At 36.7% G+C, this 5,736-nt stretch overlaps 1 long non-coding RNA gene across 3 annotated transcripts; it reads left to right on the plus strand.

Moving 5' to 3' along the window:
- Positions 1-544: 544 nt before the first annotated feature.
- LOC127435781 (uncharacterized) lies at positions 545-4,854 on the plus strand. Of its 3 annotated transcripts, XR_007896289.1 has the most exons (7): positions 545-955; positions 1,614-1,832; positions 2,033-2,178; positions 2,405-2,576; positions 2,984-3,067; positions 3,199-3,409; positions 4,307-4,854. It is a non-coding gene; the product is annotated as an uncharacterized LOC127435781 (long non-coding RNA). The 3 variants fall into 3 exon arrangements; XR_007896288.1 differs by having other exon boundaries at positions 1,614-1,840; positions 2,984-3,409; XR_007896287.1 differs by having other exon boundaries at positions 2,984-3,409.
- The last annotated feature ends 882 nt before the right edge of the window (positions 4,855-5,736 follow it).

The raw sequence follows: 5,736 nt of genomic DNA on the forward strand, positions 1-5,736 counted from the left end.
AAAATTATTAGTCACAAATGCTGCATAATATTTTACTGACACTAGCTAAGGCCAGACTGCTAATGTATAGACTACCTTTAAGAACAACGCTGTCTGTACGTGTGTGTTAGAAATGGTAATGGAAATTAAACAAAACGGATGAAAAGTGATAGTTTAAAAATAGATATAATTATTTTTTCATACAATCTGGCGACCCCCAGAGGTTATCTCGCGACCCTAGGGAGTCCTGACCAAGGGTGAGAACCACTGGTGTGGATTACAAACCAAACCCCCCCCTTACTGGTCCTAGTAAGATGAGGAATCTTTCTTTCTTCTCCTTGGTAATTATGAAAGTAATACGATTTTCGTTTCGGTATGTGTTCTGCATAATTTAAAAGTAGTCTATTTTCTGAACACCTACCTATATGTAGGCACGTGAATAACGTTAGGTCCATGAAAAAAAAGAGACTATAAAATACGCCGATTGGTTGATATTTGAACTGCTTCGCGGGATCCAATGAAAAGCCAGATCACTGGCTCATTTTGACAAGCACCCAGAGAGCGGTAAAACGGGACGTTGCTTTCAACAGCTCTGAGTATGTTTTTTTTTTCTTCTTCTTTTTTCCCCCCTCATTTATTTTACCCCTCCATAGGGGCTGAGTGTGGGAACGGAGGAGCTGAACACGCAGCGCCAGACGAATCCTCAGCCTCTATGCGGGTATAAGAATTAAGGGTGATTGGTGGAGTAAGGTAAATCAGGAGATTGTATGTAGAGTGTCAATGGTCCATTTGGGTGATAGGTGGCGGTAATGCACTTGTGTGTTTGCGATCCGCCGTAAAACAACAACAACAACAACAACAAGAAGAAGAAGAAGAAGAAGAAGAAGAAGAACAACAACAACAACAACAACAACAGCTCTGAGTTTACAGATTGCTTAAATGTGGATTTCTTCATTAACGTCAACAGGAGCCTAAGGTAGGAAGAATTTTCACTTGTAATAATTACTCAGGCAGCGGTGTTGATTCACGTTTGTGCATTTAGCAATTTATAAATAAAGTAATTGGTTTATTCAAATTTGTCAATGCTAGCCTATCAGACAACAGTTGCAAGAGTTAGCTTGCTAGCAGCTAGTAACTAGAGCCTTATCCAGGAATTCTCTGCAACAACTATGACATAGCCCTTGCTTCGTGTATTTAGGCAACGTTAGCTGGATTAATTTATTTTTTGGTTTATGTTGTATTGGTATTATACCGTTAACATTAGGCTACTTTTATTTTTTTAAATATTATATCAAGCTGTCAAGCGATTAAAATATTTAATCTAATTAATTACATGACTCTACCTACGTAGATATTAAAATATTTTAATCGTGTTATTTTTTTAATAACTAATTAATCAGATTAACGCGTTAAATCGACAGCCCTAATTATCTATTGTACTGATCTTTCACAAGCTCTGAAGCTAACTTGCATACAGCTGACATTATTTTATGACATTGCTATTACAAAGCAAAAATGATGGCGCTACAATCAGACTCGCAAGACACCAAAATGTGAACTTCCCATGTGAAATCTAATGAAACAGCCTTAAATGCCATAATCTAAATTGACTAAAAGACACTTTTAATTCCCAGGTGTGATGAGAAAGTTTGCAGTGGTCTAATAGGTCAGTGGAGAGGATGCTGGGATGTATAGCGAGGTGAAAACCCATGCCATACGTAAATATGATGACACCAAGATGGATGACGATGGATACCCGCAAACTGACTATTCAGCTGCTGTGGAATGGCAAAAAGGGAAAAAGCCAAAACATGGCTGGCCAGTGTACACTGCCTCTATCAAGTTTGTGAGCAGTAAGTAGGTCTGTCTAATGCATTTTGTTTTTACAGTGTCAGGTCCAATAAATAATGTGAATCTGTTGTGATGTGTGAAGTTGTTATGGCAGTTGTGTAACTACCATTGCACAATAATATGCACAAGAACTATTAAGTGCACTAAATTTTTACTGTACAGTGCCTAAATCTGATCTCTCCCACTTTGAACTATTTTTCAGACAATCGATTTCATACTAATGCTAAGATTAAGGAATTCCTGCGCTTGGAGTCTGATGAAAGGGACAAGCCATTGCCTAAGAAAAGGGCCTCAGTACCGCCATCAAGATATACAGATTCAGATGAAACTGATGTTGAGAATACACCGGTAAGACTGTTTGAGTTCCACTGTCACTGAATTGATTTCATGCATATAATCACACACCATTTACTTAAGTACCGAGTGACATAATAATACTTTTGAAATATTTGCAGACTTAAAGATCTGGTATTTTATGTCAATATTGTTACATTTATAGAGGTAAGAAGACAAATATCTATCTAAGAAGACAAATACGTACCATCTACATCTCTTGTTTCTTATTCCTTGACAGACCCAAAGGAAAAGGACAGTGATTCCCAGACCACAGAGAAATGTTGCCCGAATGATTGTTGATGAGTATCAAGCCACAACCTTGACAGAGACTCAGAAGAAGCTGAAGGAAATGGAGGAGGAAAATGAACAATTGAGAAATAATGAAAAATTTAGATAAATGGTCATTAGAGGTATGTATTACAGTTATTTTACTGTTGTGGTGAATCCGCAATCAGCTATCAAACTGTTTGGTGGTTTACATTGTTTTTACTGTCTTTGCACTTCAGACTTTTATTGTTGAACTGCCATTCTATTTCAACATTATTATTTAACTTGGTATGCAAAGTTGAGACAAAGAATGTAATAATTGGTAATGATAATAATTATTGGTAATTACATTTATTATCGAATATATGACAAGAAACCTGAAACTTATCCAACCTCTGTAACATTTGGTATTACATGACTTTGTAAAATGCATCATTGAATTCATCAGCTTGCATGACCATATGTACACATAGGAGGTAGTTGAGTAGGTAAATGGGTATAAGAGATAATTTAGGTATCATATCTTATTTTGTTATATTTTTGTTGCTAGAGTTACCAAATCTGATAAATGAAGTGAAGATGGCCCTGAAGTCTCAGCATTCGTCAACGTCGTCAGTCAGCTCTGACTTTGAAGGTGGACAGGGTTTGCCACAATGAAGACTGCACTTTTCAACGAACCATTTGGAAATCAGTATCTATATCAAACTATTGCAGCCCTTGGCAACACTGCATAATAAATTGTTTTCGTACTCTTCCTAAAAACAGGTGGAAATTTCTCCTGGATCTAATGTATTCGTTGACAGACTGGCTTGGGCTGTGGCCCAGAATGCGAACTCCGCCTCTTGTTTTGTGAGAACACTCCTGACGGCAGTGTTCCCAATTGATGTGTTCCTTGTGAGCAATCTTCGAGGAACATCCAGGGATTCTGGGCCACAACGCCAGGCTCTTGACCAAATGAAAGTGGAAGCAATCTACAGTAAGTTTCAGATCAGTTCAGAGTATTGTAATCAGTGGTGTAGTCGGGGCCATACGCACGTACACGCTGTACACTTACTTTTTGCCCACGACTGTTTGAGTATTACGACTTCTAATGATCAATATTTGCATATACCCACTTGTTTTTTTGCTTCGAAAGTCCATAATCAACTGTCATGTTAGCTTCCCCTTTAACTGTGTGTTCAATGCTGTTGTGTAAACTCGCGATTCTTTGTTGTAATTGGTGCATTAGCACTTCTGTCATTCTACCTTTTCCCGCCCATCATTGACTGACGGTGCTTGTTCACGCTGCAGCGAGAGAACTCTGCTAAATGCCGCTCGGTGTTTTGAGCGGTGTATTGAGAGCGCAGTTCTCTCACTGCAGCGGCCACGGTGTAAGAAATATGGTGGTGAGTGAATTAGGCTATTAATTAATTGAATTAGGCTATTAATAAATACATCATGCATTGACTGGGTAATAGTACACCACTTTTTTTAGGAATATACCACTGATTGTAATTATGTAGAGTGAGTATCTTTGATCCATATTATATTGCTGCACTATGGGGTAGTAATATTATTATTATTATTATTATTATTATTATTATTATTATTATATACAAAGTATATAATAGGTAAGTTTACCTAAAAGTATACCTGCATATATATTAAAGTAAGTTTAGGTTAAGTGTCTTGCTCAGGGCTACAATAGTGGCAATCCCTATCAAACTCACAAATTTCTGGTGTTCCATTTGGAAGCCCAGATCCCTAAACACTAGACCACCCACCACCCCCATGCTGCTGTTTATTTGTCTAACTTGATATGTAGTGTTTAACTGTGGGCCACCTTGCTTCCTAACAACAGCAATGTTTTGCCTTTTATTCATTTGTCTCACAGGAGCAATGTTGCAAATGTGGCCTCATGTGATGCCCTCCAGCACTGGTGCAGCCATCAATGCCAAACTTACTGAAATTAGAGGGAAGAAGAAAACACAAGAACATATGGAAACCTTAATGCTCTTTGATGATTAATGGCCATGACAGTGTGTTCAAGGTATTTTTTTTATTTATTTATTTGTGTGTTTTACTGAGCAAAGGTCAGTTTGCTATCAAGTTGGAATTCTAAATTACTCATGTGAAGAATAATTTGATTGTGTGTCACTATGATTGTGTTGAAATAAGTATTTCCATCGCAAATTTGTGTAAGTCATTGACTGAAATCCTATATGATTAGTATATGCAGAGATATTGTAATATTGACTGATCATGTATGATAATTATATTTAGAGATATAGTAATATTATTTCTGTAATATGAGGAATTAGGTGGAAACATATAAAGCTTGAAGAGCAGGCACATTATTTCCCTATTAAAAACATATGAAATCTATATGAAATACATATAAACAAATGACACAAAATGTAAATAAATCCTATATGACTTTAATTTGACTAGCATATGATTCAATCTAAGAACTTATTTGTATATGAATATCAGTTCTTTCCTTTATTTTCTACTAATACCATACACCCTTGCATACTGTTGTCATGTAAAACTCATATAAGATTTTTTACAGTATTCATATATGACCCAAAAATCCCCTACAAGTTGTATGTGTGCTTTTTAGTATGAAAGTGTCCATAATCGGTCTGATTTTGTATAGGACATGTATTGGACTTACATGAAACACAGAAGGTAATTCTGGCCGATTTAAGTAAGGAAGATACTGTATATGGTTGCTGTATATGAACCATACAGTTATTTTTTTTTTTTATATGGGATATCAGGAGAAACAATACAAACACTTTGAACTTCAAGTCCTGGCTTGAAAAGGCTGGGCATATCAAGGTAGTAGCCAAACATCAGTTGGTGTTTTGTGGCTAATGTGAGTAGAATGTTTTTAAAATTGTTCACATCAAGAACAACTTAAAAGCTGCGTTTCCCCTCAAAGTGGATTGTCCAGAAGTTCAATTAAGGTCCGAAGCAATGGATAATGTTCCACAAAATGGTGTTTTGGTTTCAACCTAAAGTCAGGAAATACCTCCAGCAACAACTCCCTGTGGTCAGAGATGTTTGCCTCCAAAAAGCACACAGATTCTACTAAGACACAAAACATTTCCATCATGGGAAAGTTTAGTTCTGAATGTGTGAATGATCCACTCTTAACTTGAACAGTTTGAATGTCCTTTTGACTTGCAAGACAAAACCTACAAAATTTGTCAACACTGAAGGATTCTTGGAAACCTGGAAGTGAATGTGCTACAAGGTTATCTGCCGATACAAAAGCAACTGTTCCCTGAACATGTGTTCCTAGTTTTTTTTTATGTA

The sequence above is a fragment of the Myxocyprinus asiaticus genome, chromosome 46 (genome assembly GCF_019703515.2).
Source record: "Myxocyprinus asiaticus isolate MX2 ecotype Aquarium Trade chromosome 46, UBuf_Myxa_2, whole genome shotgun sequence".
Lineage (NCBI taxonomy): Eukaryota > Metazoa > Chordata > Actinopteri > Cypriniformes > Catostomidae > Myxocyprinus > Myxocyprinus asiaticus.